Here is a 14,836-nt window from a genome sequence, read left to right on the forward strand (position 1 = left end):
AATATCCATTTCTGTTTTACCTGTTTTGAGACCTTTAGACCATGCGATTAGAAAGCCCCAGGCATGATCAGGAGGCAGAAGTACACAGGTCATCTATTCCCAACCTCAGAGCTAATGCTCAGGGTAAATCCACAGCCATTTGATGTAGGGACATTTTAATTTGGGAAATCAAATGCAGGAAAGATATTACCTTACTGTTAATTTCAAGCATCTCACACACACCATTAAATGCCCCAAACCCGGCTACTATTGAAACTTAACCACATACAAATTCCATATTTACCCAAATACTCCAACATGCTAAGAGTCCTTTCTTTTGAAACATCCTGGTTTAACTGATCTGACAAACGGATCCTTCATTTCTGTTCATTCTATTTTGTTCATTCAATGTATCACAAGTTGACCATAGCAAGACGAGAAATGCATTAAGGATCATGATTTTGCAAAGCATTAATAAGGATACTGGGACAAGGAAGAAAAGCTTCTGATGGCCTTGACACAACTATTTCAAACTTCTCTATTTCAAACTGACTTCTGCACAAGGGCACCACATCTAAAGGACCATCATTGATAGTAAACACAGTTAGTTTGTATATTTATTATGACAGTTTTCTGGCAGATGATAGTCATGTGTCTTATTCTAATAAATCAGCCCATGACAACATTTTCCAACAGAAGTAAGCCAAGTGTCTTGAAGACGGGTTAGGAGTGCGCCTTTTGTAATTCACACACAGGCACAGTTTGGGCTACATGCAGCCCAGTTCTGGTTCCTGTCCACTGATCTCTTCCCTGGTCATCCCTGATCTAGGGACAAGTCTTCCGTCAAGGAGGGGCTGAGTGAGCTGCAGCCAGGCTTTCCCTCTCTGCCTTCTCCAGGGCAGGCTCCCTGTGGCCTACCAGCCACAACATAAAAGTGGAAGTAGCAGTCTGGCATCTTACTGGTCAGTTTGAGGTGAGGAGCTCTTTTTTTTGGAGATGGAGTCTCACTCTGTCGCCCAGGCTGGAGTGCAGTGGCACAATCTCGGCTCACTGCATCCTCCACCTCCCAGGTTCAAGCGATTCTCGTGCCTCAGCCTCAGGAGTAGCTGGGATTACAGACACCCACCACCACACCTGGCTAATTTTTGTGTTTTTAGTAGAGATGGGATTTCACCATGTTGGCCAGGCTTGTCTCGAACTTCTGACCTCAATTGATCCACCCACCTTGGTCTCCCAAAGTGCCGGGATTATAGGCATGGGCCACCGCACCTGACAAGAGCATTGTTTTTTCCACATTACACTTCGAGAACAAAAAACTTCCCCTCCCCTGTCTCTCTGTCTTCCTTCCTTGACCTCTGTTTGTGTTGTCCCTACTCATCCCAGGACATCCACTGTGGAGCTGGAGCTCTTTCTTCATTTTTTCCTTTTCTGCACTTCAGGTCTTAACTTTAAAAACATCTGGGCTATTCCTATACCCGGCCCTGGGTGTCTGCACCTGTTCGGGGAGGTGAGGGTACTGTCGATTGCCCCGAACTCTGAGGTTTGGGCATGTACTTCCTGCCACCCCAGAAGTTTAAAAAAAAAAAAAAAAAAAAAAAGGTAGTGTTTCTTAATAAAAGGGCAGTGAATTCTCAAATTCTATATTTTCCCTTCCTCCACTTTCATATCCCAGCTACTCTCAGGGTAACTTTACCCTCCTTCCTCACCCCTGTCTCTGTAAGCCTGATGAAACTCAGAAAGTGTATAGTGATGTAGGGATGACTGAACATGCTCTGGAGATGCGACACACAACATTAGGATCCTGGAAGAAGCTATCAGAGGATCCAGTGTTAAATTACAAAGTTTGGAGCAGGGTCACTTTTCTAAGTGCTGGTGTGTTTTCAAAAGGCAAGTATGTTATAGACCAAGAAGATGCCATGCTGCCTGGAAGTGACCTTGGGTATAATGGGAACCCTGATACATTCATTTATTCTATTTGTTTACAACAGGTATACTTTTATGTATTCATTTTTTACAAAAGGTACAGTTTCCTTTCATTCATTAAGCATTTGGTATGTACCAGGCAATTTGCTAGGAGTTGAGGATAATCGGTAAACACAACCAGCCTTTGTGGAGTGAACAAGCTAGTGGTGGAGACATTCACTAGCTAGATAAGCAATTGCTATGCAATTACACAGTGCTAAGTGTTCTAAAGAGAAACACTGTGTGGAAAGAGGGAATAATATAGGGGATGCGACTTTCGACTGTGAGTGAAAGAAAGCATGTCTGAGCTGGGCTTTTAAGCTGAGACTTGCAGGATGAGAGGGAGCCAGCCACAGGAGCCAGCCTGCGGAAGGTTGCGCCAGGCAGCAGCAACAGTCATACAAAGATTAAGACTTGAAAACTCTAGAACATAAGTTTCGACCCTTCTCCTTTTTCCCAGCTCCTAAGGTTTCGCTTCATCTTGGCTCCTTTGTTATTTCCACTAGTAAAGTACGAGAAGCACTCAGCACCACACCTGGCATAACTAACACTTCCCATGTGCCAGGTGGTACTGGAGGTGTGTTGTGTGCATTAACTCATTTAATCCTCATAACCACCCAAGGATGGAGGGTCTATTCATGTCCCTATTTAACAGATGAAGAAACTGCACGAGTCACTATGCAATAATGGTCACGATTATTATTGGAATTAGTAATTTCATCAATAATAGCATAGTGAACATTTTCAAGCTTCTGGCAGACTTAATTTTGTTTATTTCTCACCTTCTCACTGCTCATTGAGAGTCTCTTTACTAGACTTCTTCTGTGTAATTTGCAAATTTTAAAAGCTTGTTTCTTTTAAAAAATCCATTATTCATGTTATTGGTGGAAAACTTTTTTAACACTGCCGGTCAGGTTTTATAGAAAAATCACTTTCTATTTCCCCCCCCCCCCCCATCAGCAATGCTTCTCTGAATTCCCTTCAATTCAGCAAAGGTTTATTGAGAACCTACTAATTGCCTGGCATGACCCTGGAGATGCCAGCTCCAAAAATTCAAAATCAAGGAAAAAACCACATGAATAGCTGTAATAGAATAGGATATAGGCTCTGCTTGTCTTATAATCAAAATACAAATGCAAGTGATTGGGAAAAAAATATGATCTAGAGTCAAGTAGACAGCTACCCAGAAGGTTTTCTTAGCCTTACTTTTGTTGTTGTTGTTGTTGTTGTTGTTTAAATAATAAGTATGTAACTGGTCAAAAGTATTTTCAATGTGAAGATGGAATAGCTCCATATTTTAGAATGTGTTGCCCTCATAAATTTGGTCTGATAATTGTTTTGTTTTGTTGTCTCCAAATTCCCCGGTTTTTTCACCAATGACCTACTGTTTAGATGTAGATTTTTCTATTGTCAAATGAATTTTACCTTTTTTTTTCTTTTAATTTACAGGTATGAAAGCTAATCTTTGAAGACACACTTAATCAGTGAAATGGTGATTGTTGAAGGAGAATTGTTGCCTGATGCGCTAATTTCTAAGTTGAAAAGGAACATCATTTTTGCAACAATAAAATAATGATCTGTCCTCCCACGCCATGTTAAGACACTTCCCACAACTCCTCCACCCTTCTCATTTAGGTAAGTACTAAAATAAACAGGAAAGGGGAACTGTACCTCTTACCCCTATGCAACTGGCCCAGTGAATTGATTTCAACTTTGCATTTGTGAGAAAAAAAAAAGATGACTTCCTTATTTGTATTTTAGTGGGCACAAAATTCCCCTTCCAGAGAGGCCTGTCTTTATCCCTCAGCCATTTTCAAAGAGCACTTTCATGCAAAGAGCAAACAGCTTCTCTAGGCGGAGGGTTTGCATTTCCTCTTCTTGAACCGTTTCCTATATCTGAACTGCCCACATCTTATGGGGCAAGAACATCACAAGAGGATACAAAGGATCCAGCAAGCTACTAACTCAGCAGAAAACACAGTAACTCCAGTCTTAGAGAAGCACATGCTAAGGAGAGTTCAGGGCAATGAATTCAATAAAGGTCTTTTCCAACCAGCAGCCTGATAAGACCTTTTCTCTCTTCTTGTTGTTGAAGAAGAGAATATCTATCTAAGAACACATTTTTTTTAAAGGTGCATGATATAAATTGTGATTTAATTGCTTGAATAAGTGGGACATGACCTCCTAGAGCTGTGTGCATCAATGTCAAGAAAACACGTGGGGGCCCTAGTTCTCAACATGGTTGCCATGTGGTAGAGAGACCTCATAACAGCAGTTTCTAACCTGGTCTGTGAACTTGGATGGCAAAATAAAATGACATCTTTATTTTCTCCTACCTCTAACTGAAATTTAACAATCCCTGCAATTACAAATGTAGGCAACAAACTAGAATAGTATTGGTAGCACATGTGATTTTTGTCACCAAGAGAAATCACAGATCTTTTCAAACTGCGTGACAATTGTTGCAGCTATCTTGATTTATACTTATTATTACGTCAGATAATGATTAAGTATTAGAGGTGTCATTAGTTTTTGTTATTTAAACCTTATTAAATAACACTTTACCATGCCATATTTTAAAAATTATTTTGTAGCTGTATTTCAATATAGTTGACGGCTTTTATAATTCTATGTATTATATTTTTATGCATTTTAAAACATTCTGAGAAAAGTCCATAGATTTCGCCACACTGTCAAAGGGGTTCATGCCCCCCGCTGCCATGTTAAGTATGCCTTAGGAGACTCTCAGTATTGATCCACTGCAAGCACAGTTTCCATGCAGTGAAGGGCCTTGAAAATGATCCATTTAGTGCATTTCACTGTGCCTTTCACACGGTTTTAGTTACCTCTTTTCCAATAACACATCTTATCAAAAACCTCAAATGCAGTACAATTGTAAAATATGGGATCATTTGATCTTCAAATCGCTGGTTAAAACTGCATCGGCTTTCAGCTATTCAAGAGCTGACTATCTAAGCTGTGAATTATCAAGGTCCCCTTTTCTCCCTGGTTTCCTCTTTGGCTGTTTACCATGTGATTCTTTTACTGCTGGGTCACAGGTGCACTGACAGATAGGCAGGGCTCCCCGAGGAAATGACATTCAAATCTGACAATTTTCCTACATCACTAAGAAGTTGTGGACGGGTGGAGGTTGAAAGTGTTGATTAAATTAAGGCTTGGAATTACCTGTGGATTTTAATTACCATTCTACCACTGTCCCAGTGTCCTCTGTCTCCCCACCGCTCTGCTCTCCTGTGGCTCTAATGAGACACTTATCAGATGCTATTTTTGTTTGTTAGTTATCTTTGCTCTGCATACGGTCTTCCCACGGAACCTGTGTTCTCCTTCTCTTGTGTTGCCCCTGGTGCTTGGCAGACAATAGATCATCCATAAATAGGTGTGGCTGAACTGAATCACTGTCTATGGTACATATCCAGTGGTCCTTCATGGTTGAAGATGCCAGTGCTAGCATGATTATTTTCTATTTTGGATTTCTTATGTCTATTTGGATTTTGTTATGCAACATCTCTTCTACAAATGCTGAACACTATGCACCAGGCATCATACTAGGTATTAGAGACAAAGATGAATATCATATGAACTTCCTTCAAGGAGTTCTGAGGTCACAGGGAAACTAGACAAATATATATCGCAATGGAGTGTAACAAGAGCAAGTGTAGGCATAAGGACTAGGTATGTTGGTGACACCCAGAAAGGGTTGGTCATTTCTGGAGAATGAGAGCGAGAGTCAGAGAAGATGCTGGAGTGGGAACCCAAAGCATGGGTTGGATTTAGGCAATGGCAAGAGGGACAGGGAGAATTCCAGCATCAGAGAACTGTAACTCTTTCAGGATGGAGCAATCACAAGTACTCTTTACGTACCGGACGCTCATTTCTTTCCTGCTAAGAGAACCCTAGTTTTGTATCTGGAATAATCTCAAGGAAGGTAAGTTCCTCCTCCAGACTTGGGCTCATGAGCCAATCATGAGCCAATTATGGTCATTATTTTTCTCTTCACCAGACGTTGGTATCACGTGGGCATGTGACCACATTCTGGTCAATGACATCTAAGGGGGAAGTCTGCTCAGGGATTTCTGTTTGGGCAAAAAAAGACAGAGTCTTGCTAGGAGAAAGTAGCCTTCCCCTCCTTTTGAAAATAAATACAGTGTTTATAGTTGTGGCAGCTATCTTGTGACAGCAGAAGGAAATTAAGAGCCTGGAGGGGCTCTTTGATAGTAACACTGAATAGCAACCAGTACTAGCAACTGGGCTCCTTCTTGTGCAAGGAAAGATTAACCTCTACTTGCCTATGCTCTAAGTAATTAGGGTTTTTTCCCCCTTATAGCTGAACACATTGTAACCGATGTACACTGCTTCTGAAAACTATTTTGCACAGGTCTCCCCAGTGGGTGTCAATGGGGTCACGACTAATAGCCCCCTGAGTTTTTCTGCCTGATTATCCCTAGCTTGCATAACTCTAGGACTCAACCTCTCCCTCCTTCAATCTCTCCAATCATTTTGGGGAGTCCGCAGGGAAATATCTTTGAGAATGTAACTTCTTCCCTGATTCTCTCTATCCTCCCTTTGATGCAAGGAGAGTAAGAAAGCCCTTCTCTCTGACTCTGTGTTTCACTCTGTCACTAGACCCCAAGGTGAATGGGTCTAGTTCCATTCATGGAATGGGACCCCAAGGTAAATGCCCTGAATGTCATCAACTTTTGGTCAACGTATACATTCTAGCCCTGACTACCTCTGCTGTCTATTAAGGAATGTCTGAGGAATAGGAAGCATACTAATTTCATCTACTTTCCTTTCTGTCTTTCCACAGAAGGCTAGCATCAACTTCTTCCTTTAGACAGACCAAAACAGCAACAAACATCTGCAGGCTTATCAGCCTGTGCCAACAGATGCCCCAGAGTTCAGATTAGCTGGCCCCATGCAGCTACTCTTCACCTAACTCAGCCCAGAGCCCAGTCACATGTGCACCTGAAGGAATGGAGGACATAATATTGCAAAAATGGTCAGGCAGGGACCTCATATATCAAGCTAAGAAATGTAAGCTGTATCCTCTAAGTCAGGGCTTCCCAAGAAGTGTTCCATAGAGTGTATGGAGATACTACCCCGCCCTCTCAGCCCTTGGGACTGCTGGGTGGAACCTGACAGAGGGAGCTCCTAGGCTGGTCACCTCCAGCAGCCAGTGCCCTTGTTTGGTGGAGGAAGGTGTTGCCAAGAAGAGTGGGGCCCAGGCCGGGCGCAGTGGCTCACGCTTGTAATCCCAGCAATTTGGGAGGCTGAGGCGGACGGGTCACGAGGTCAGGAGATCAAGACCACTCTGGCTAACACAGTGAAACTCTGTCTCTACTAAAAATACAAAAAATTAGTCAGGCATGGTGGTGGGCGCCTGTAGTCCCAGCTACTCGGGAGGCTGAGGCAGGAGAATGGCGTGAACCCGGGAGGCGGAGCTTGCAGTGAGCTGAGAATAGGCCACCGCACCCCAACCTGGGTGACAAAGCGCGACTCCATCTCAAACAAAAAACAAACCAAAAACCAAAAAAAAACCAAAATAAAACAAAAAAAAGACTGGGGCCCAATGAAACCATGATATAAAACAATTGGGAAACAATGGGGAGTCGTTGAAGGATTTTTAACAGGAAGTAATCCCATCAGCTTTCCATTTTGGAAGACAATGAAAGCGCAATGCGAAGGCTGGGTTGGAGGAGGTGGGCAATGAACCTGGGACCAGGACCACCAGTCTCACCTAAAATAGCCTAGTGATGAAATGATGAGAGGGCAAGCTAAGGAGTAGGAAGGAGACAGCAGAAAGGATCTGGGAAATAAGAAATCTTATGATGAGAAATCAAGCCCATGATACAAATCAGCGGGCTTGCTGGTTGATTAAATATAGAAGGTGAGGGAAGTATCTAGAATGGCTTCCACCTCCTGATTTGAGAACCTGGATGGGCAGTGGTGTCACCCAAACGAGACTAGGAACATGTGGGGAAAAGGTATGGAAGATAATTGACTTGACTTGAAGTATGTATGGAATGTCCAAGGGAAATGGCCAGTAGGCATTTAGACATATGGATCTAAAATTCAAGGCCTAAAGTTCAGAGATCAAGAGACAACTTTTGTGTAGATATTTTAGAGTCATCAGCAGGTAAGTAATGATGGAAGCCTGTGTGCATTGATGATGCTGACCAGGGAGAATACTGCAGGAATGAGAGGGTGCCAAAGACAGAAGAAGGGATTGATGTCAGAAGACCAAGAGTGAGCTGAGGACTCAGGAGAGACTCAACAGTCAGTCTCTGTCTCTCTCTCTCTCTCTCTGTCTTTTTCTTTCACTCTCTCTCTCATCTCTCTCTCTCTATCTCTATCTATCTCTATCTCTATCTCATCTGTGACTTCCTACAGGACTTTTCTGCTAGGCAGAGAGCAAAGTCACTGCTAGCCCCAGATTAGCCACCCCCATAAAAAACCTCTTTTCTCCCACCATCCCTATAACAACTCCTGGAAAGAGTTCTGGTTGACTTTGCTAAAATCACGTGACCCATGCTTAGGCCAAACCTAAGGAGCACTTGGATTGGCCAGACCCATGTCATATGCCCCCGTATGGCTGGAAGGAGGGTACAGCCTCTTTATGAGAAGAACAGGGATGGTAAACCTTTCCGGGCAGATAAAAATAGTTATCATGGCCACCTACATATCAACATTTTAAAAGGTAGGAGGAGAAAGTGGAGCCAGTAAAGGAGACAGAAAGTTTACATGTCAGAATAGATTAACAGCTTTTCAGAGGCCAAGATCTGTGTCTTATTCTTATCCGTGTCCTTCATCCCCCACTATCTAGTACCTAGCCTTGTGCCTATAATCAACAAGTGTGTATGGAATGAATTCATAGACACTACACATGATAAGTAGTGGCGATTTGTAAAAGACATGACGAAGACCAACACCCAGAAATCTAATTTCGACAATACACAAAAGCACATTTTTTAAGTAGCTAGCCACCACTGGCATAGATAATAATAGAGTCTCTAAAAAGAGCCAATCTTTTCCATTATTTGGATAAAGGCACCATATCAGTTAAAACCAAAACAGTCACAGATGAGAATTTGATTTGGGGAGTGTCTTATGGAAATTAGATGGTGGTGTTTTAAAGAGTGTTCATTTTATTTCTCTGTTCTAGGGCTGACTATAATTTCATGCTGCATTTGCAAGCCTGCAGGCAGACACCTTAATTACTATGGATGCCAGATAGAAAGAGGAGTGCTAATCAAACCTTTATTAATCGGTGACATACTTCCAACTTTCAGGAACAGATGCTAGGGAGGAATGAATGCTTGTAAACCAGGGTACCCACCAACTCCCCTCAGGTGTGGATTTTTTTTTTTTTCTTAAATCAAGTACCTTTTACATCCACTAGGGGGAATCCTAGCGTGCTTCAAAGTCCGTCTTTTTCTATGCTTAGTAGAATGAAATACCCATGAAAACTTGCTTGTCTATTGATGGGTGTGTCCTCTGCTCTGGAAGGGCTCCGAGATCTGGCATGTTGTCACATTCTTCCAACAGATGAGAAAATGTCATTCAAGATATGTTAAAGCAAATAAGTTGCTCAAATTCCCACTGGATTTAGAAGAAATCCATCTTAGAGAAAATTTTCCTTGTAAACAAAAGTTTCTACCAGGAAACAGAGGGTATTTATTTGTCAGAATCTTTACTTACTAAAAAATAGAAAACACTAAATCTGTGCCTTTGCAATTTTAAAGAGCTTAATTTTAAATACTTGTTAGGTGCTGGTGCGATCTTTATGCTCAGTGGAGTTCTTAAAGTATTATTGGCACTCAGTTGATAATTATTATAATTATTATAAGCTTGCCTGACATAATTACAGTATAAGACTCTTCCCTTTTCAATATACAGCCATTTTCAAACAAAGTTTGAAAGGTGCTGTAAATTAACAAATAATTTAAAAGCTATGTTCAGTAGTTTCTCCTCCATGTTATCAATAATATTTTTTTGTGGCAAGGAGTTGTTTTTCTCCTTTTATATCCTCTGTCTCTGCAGAGATAATCAATTCATGAATTGGTAAATATGCATTATGCAGATGCCAAGTTATGTCATTGTATGTGGGGCTGCCCCTGCCCCTAAGGAGTATAGAGCCTTTACATTACACTTCAACTGACATTTATTGAATACTGACTCTGCGTAAGGCCCAGTAATCTGCACAAAAATAACACCATAGGTCTTGCTCGTTGCCATAACCCTAGCCCGCAACACATGCCTAGCACATGGTAGGTTCTCAGGAAGTATCTGTTAAAAGATGGAGTGAGTTAATGAACAGAAAGTTTGAAGAATAAAGGGAATATGGAGATAAACTGAATAAGACACCATCTCTGATCTCAAAGAAATGATATTAAGTGAAAGAGCTATACACACAACCAATGCATAGTGTATGATGTGAATCACCAGATTTTAATGCTATCTACTTACGGATAAAGTGTTCGTCAGGTTCAGAGCAGGGAATTCATAACCAAGGGGAGGAATTGGTCCCATTAAACAAATTCAACACGTAAGTTTAGTTACACTGCTAGAACAGAGCCTGGCATGAAGGAGACACACTTCACTATTTTGTAATAAATGAATGGGCACTTACTGTATACAGAGCCTAGTTCCTGGGGGCACAAAGATAAGGTAGCACTTAGTTTCTATTTTTATTTATTTTTTAAATGGGAGTTTATAGTTTAGCAGAGGCATTCTAGTACAATTTCAAAGAAGACTCCCAGGAGATAGTGGCTTTTACACTGGATCTTAGTGGATAAGTGAGAGTTCACAAAGCTGAGAAGATGGAAAGGGTATTTTAGGTGAAATGTACAGCAAATGCAATAGCACAGGGGGTTGAAAGAGCCTGGCTCATTTAAAGAAGCATGAAAATCCCACTGCTAACAATAGGAGACAGTACCAAATATATTCCTAGCTCTTAGCATAAGGCCTTACATATGAAAGTCCCCTAATAAATACTTGTTGTTTTTAACAATAATGATGGTAAGAGTCCAAAGATGAGCACAAGTTTTAAGTGCTGGACAAGTATGAAGCTAAAAGAGTTATCTGGGCTAGTAGGATCTGCTCACTGGGGTCAGTTTATGGGCAACATCTTTGGATTTTGTGTGCTGAGGCCATAGAACCCTCCATATAGCAGGAAGGCCCTTTCTCACCAGCCTGTTACCATGGTGTTTTGTTTCACCTACACAGTCTATTTAACAACAAAACCAGAAAAAAGTGCTCACAGTCACTACCTATTTCTTTGAGGCCCCTCTTTATTTATTTTTTTTTTTGAGATGGAGTCTCACTCTCTTGCTCTGTCGCCCAGGCTGGAGTGCAGTGGCACAATCTCTGCTCACTACAACCTCCACGTCCTGGGTTCAAGCAATTCTCCTGCCTCAGCCTCCTGAGTAGCTGGGACTACAGATGGGTGCCACCACGCCCAGCTAATTTTTGTATTTTTAGTAGAGACAGGGTTTCACCATGTAGGCCAGGCTGGTCTTGAACTTCTGATCTCAGGTGATCCGCCTGCCTTGGCCTCCCAAAGTGCTGGAATTATAGGCGTGAGCCACCGTGCCCAGCCAAAGCCCCTCTTTTCATGCCTTCATGCTAACTGCACCCCTTCTGCAGGCACTTGAGTGTCACTTCTGTGGGTCTCTCCTAAACTAGGTAAAATGAGGTTCCATCAATCATATTTTGCCTTTTGAGTTTTAGTTCTGTCACTCTCATTCACATACAACCAGCAATGTTTTTTGAATAACCTTTCATTTTGCAATCAAATGATCTCATAATCCTAATATTGTTAACAACACATAGCCCATTCAGAGGCTGAATGTCTAGCTGAAAAGATAGGACTTGTACCTTAAAATATAAATACTACTACTGCCTAAAAAGATAAATAATACTACTGCCATTAGCATTCTTTGCTTTGTACTATATCTATGACCCTTAATCAAATTTCACACACATACCCACACACATCCTTATAGTTGATGGCATTCATGGGGTACACATTCAATGGGCAGCAAATAGCATTTAGTAATAAAGCTTTAGTAATGCTTGCCTATTCTCAAAGTCTGGCTTTTTCGATGGTAAATTTCTTAAAGCAGTATACCCCAAAATTTAATATTTAATAAAGCTTCTTCCTTTGCTTAAAAGGACTATTCCCAAGCACAGGGGCAGCTTTGCCATCTGCCATCCTGTTTCCTATCTTCTGTTTGCTTGTAATATTTATACCAACTTGTTTTTCTGATCACTTTCTCACCTCTTTGTAAGTACCTGCCCCTGAATCTGCTGCTTTCCCTGGCCTTCTTGCATTTCTTGAAAATCCTTCCACTCCCTACTCCTGTTGTTACTTTTCTGACCTATTCCTTATGCCATTTGGAAATCACAGATCTTCTTTTTTTTAGAGAGAGTCTCACCCTGTCATCCAGGCTGGAGTGCAGTGGTGTGATCTTGGCTCACTGTAACCTCTGCCTACCAGGTTCAAGCAATTCTCCTGCCTCAGCCTCCTGAGTAGCTGGGATTACAAGCACCCACCACCATGCCTGACTAATTTTTGTATTTTTAGTAGAGATGGGGTTTCACCATGTTGGCCAGGCTGGTCTCGAACTCCTGACCTCAGGTGATCTGCCCACCTCGGCCTCCCAAAGTGCTGGGATTACAGGCATGAGCCACCGTGCCCGGGCATGTATCTTCTTGATATCCTGAGATGACTTGACTCTGAGCAGCTCATCCACCAATTACAGATGTAAACTTGATTGCACTTTGGTCAGATCTTCTAGATGTTGCCATTCCCCTGTTCCTGCTGGTTCTGATGTACCTAACACCCACATCCACTCTTAACACTAGTGGCATCCCCTCTTAACTTTCATGAAACTCAAGCCAGTAGGACCAAGAGGCAGGTAAATGAATTGTGAACATACGGGGATTGGCAGGATGGTGCAACAGGTGAGAAATGAAGAGGCAGAGACATCTAGTGAGAAGACAGCAATGGGAAGTGAGGAAAACCTTTATGGAGGAAGAGACTATGAGGACAGAGTGTTTGCTCTGCTGTGGCTGGCTGGCCACCAGCAGCTACTGCAACAGAACCACCAGAGAGGGTAACGGATTAAGTGTTATCAGCCACTAACACCATACGGTGAGAATCCATTAGCAAACCTGATGTAGCAGACATGGATTTGGCCAGAAGAAGGGGTTCATTACCGTACTGTGGGACCTTGGCTTGTCATTAAGCTCTCTGCACTTTAGTTTGCTTATCTGCAAAATGATGTGATAATACTTATGAGGTTATTGGAAAAACAAAATGAAGAAACTGAAGTAAATGGGCTCAGTACTGAGCAGAAACATGTGCCCAAGAAATGCCAGTTAAAATGTTTTCTTAAGGATAGGGTTTGGGATGGAGAATAGGTGTGTTACAGGCTGAATTGTCACCATCCGCCCAATTCATACGTTGAAGTTCTATCCCCCAGTAGCTTCAGATGTAACTGTATTTAGAGGTAGGCTCTTTAAAGAAGTGAAATGAAGTCGTTAGGGTGGACACTAATCTAATCTGACTGGTGTCAGATGTTCTTCTAAGAGGAAATTTGGAAACAGATATGTACAGAGGAAGGACCATGTGAAGATACCTAGAGAAGATGACCACCTACAAGCCAAGGAGAGAGGCCTCAGAAGAAACCAACCCTGCCAACACCTTGATCTTGGACGTCCAGCCTCCAGATCTGTGAGGAAATATACTGCCACCCAGTCTGGGATACTTTGTTATGGCAAGTCCTAGCAAACTCATACCAATAATGCTGAGTTAACATAGCATTAGAGTCCTGGTAAAAATAACGGTAATCATAACAATAATATTTTTTATTTATGGAGCTACTTCCTGTGTGCCAGGCATTGTGCTAAATGCTTTACACATATTATCTCATTTAATACACATGAAAATGCCATGTGATGGATGCTATTTTTCCAACCCACACTGAGGATGCTGAGGCTCAGAGAGCCCAAGACTGCATAGTTACTGAGTGGTAGGACAGGGTTTGGAACCTAGGCCTGACTGGGATCACTGCTGGCCTACAGAGTCTTTGTACAAAGAAAAAGGTGCCACTTCCTTTGGGAACACCCAGCCCCAAGCCAGGGTTCAAGGTTTGGTAAACAGAAGACAGGCTGGGTTTTAATTCCTCTTTCCTCCTTGGCTGGGTGCCCTTGTGCAAACCTCAGCCCCTCAGGGTGGCCCATGCTGAGACCCAAGCTCTTAATCATTACACTGGACTGCCCAGTGGGCCGGGGTGGTAGGAGTAACACCATTGCCACTGTCGTGGTAGGATCAATTGGGCATGTAAGGGACTGTGACTGCTGGCAAGGCAAACCTTACCTCCCTCACGGCTGGGAATGAATACGTGGGAGCCTAGGTCCATGAGTTCTGGGACCCAGGTGGGCGGGCTTCCAACAATCTTACAGAATGACCACAAGGGCCCCTTGACTTAGGCCAATTCTGCTTATTGCTAATTGGCCTCAGAACAGTTCTATGTCCAGTCCTCCTTCAGCAAGAAATCCAGTTTGCCAGGATTGTGCCCCTAGGATTACACACCTGTCCTTTCGCCATCATCCCATGCCTCCTCCTCCTCCCACCAAATCAAAGAGAATGAGAAATGCATCTTTGACCATTTGGTTATGAATGTAAGTGTGCCTGTCTTCACAATGAAAGCTCCTGAATGTTCCAAATTTGCAGGTTTCATGGTGGGGAAAAAAGGCCTCTGACAGCATAAATATTTAATCAACATTAAGAATGTCCAATAAATGAGGGGAATCAGGTTTCAAATTGACTGGTTCAGATGATTAAAGTACAGAAGTCATAGCAGGGTAA

Source organism: Rhinopithecus roxellana, chromosome 10, assembly GCF_007565055.1.
Source record: "Rhinopithecus roxellana isolate Shanxi Qingling chromosome 10, ASM756505v1, whole genome shotgun sequence".
Classification (NCBI taxonomy): domain Eukaryota; kingdom Metazoa; phylum Chordata; class Mammalia; order Primates; family Cercopithecidae; genus Rhinopithecus; species Rhinopithecus roxellana.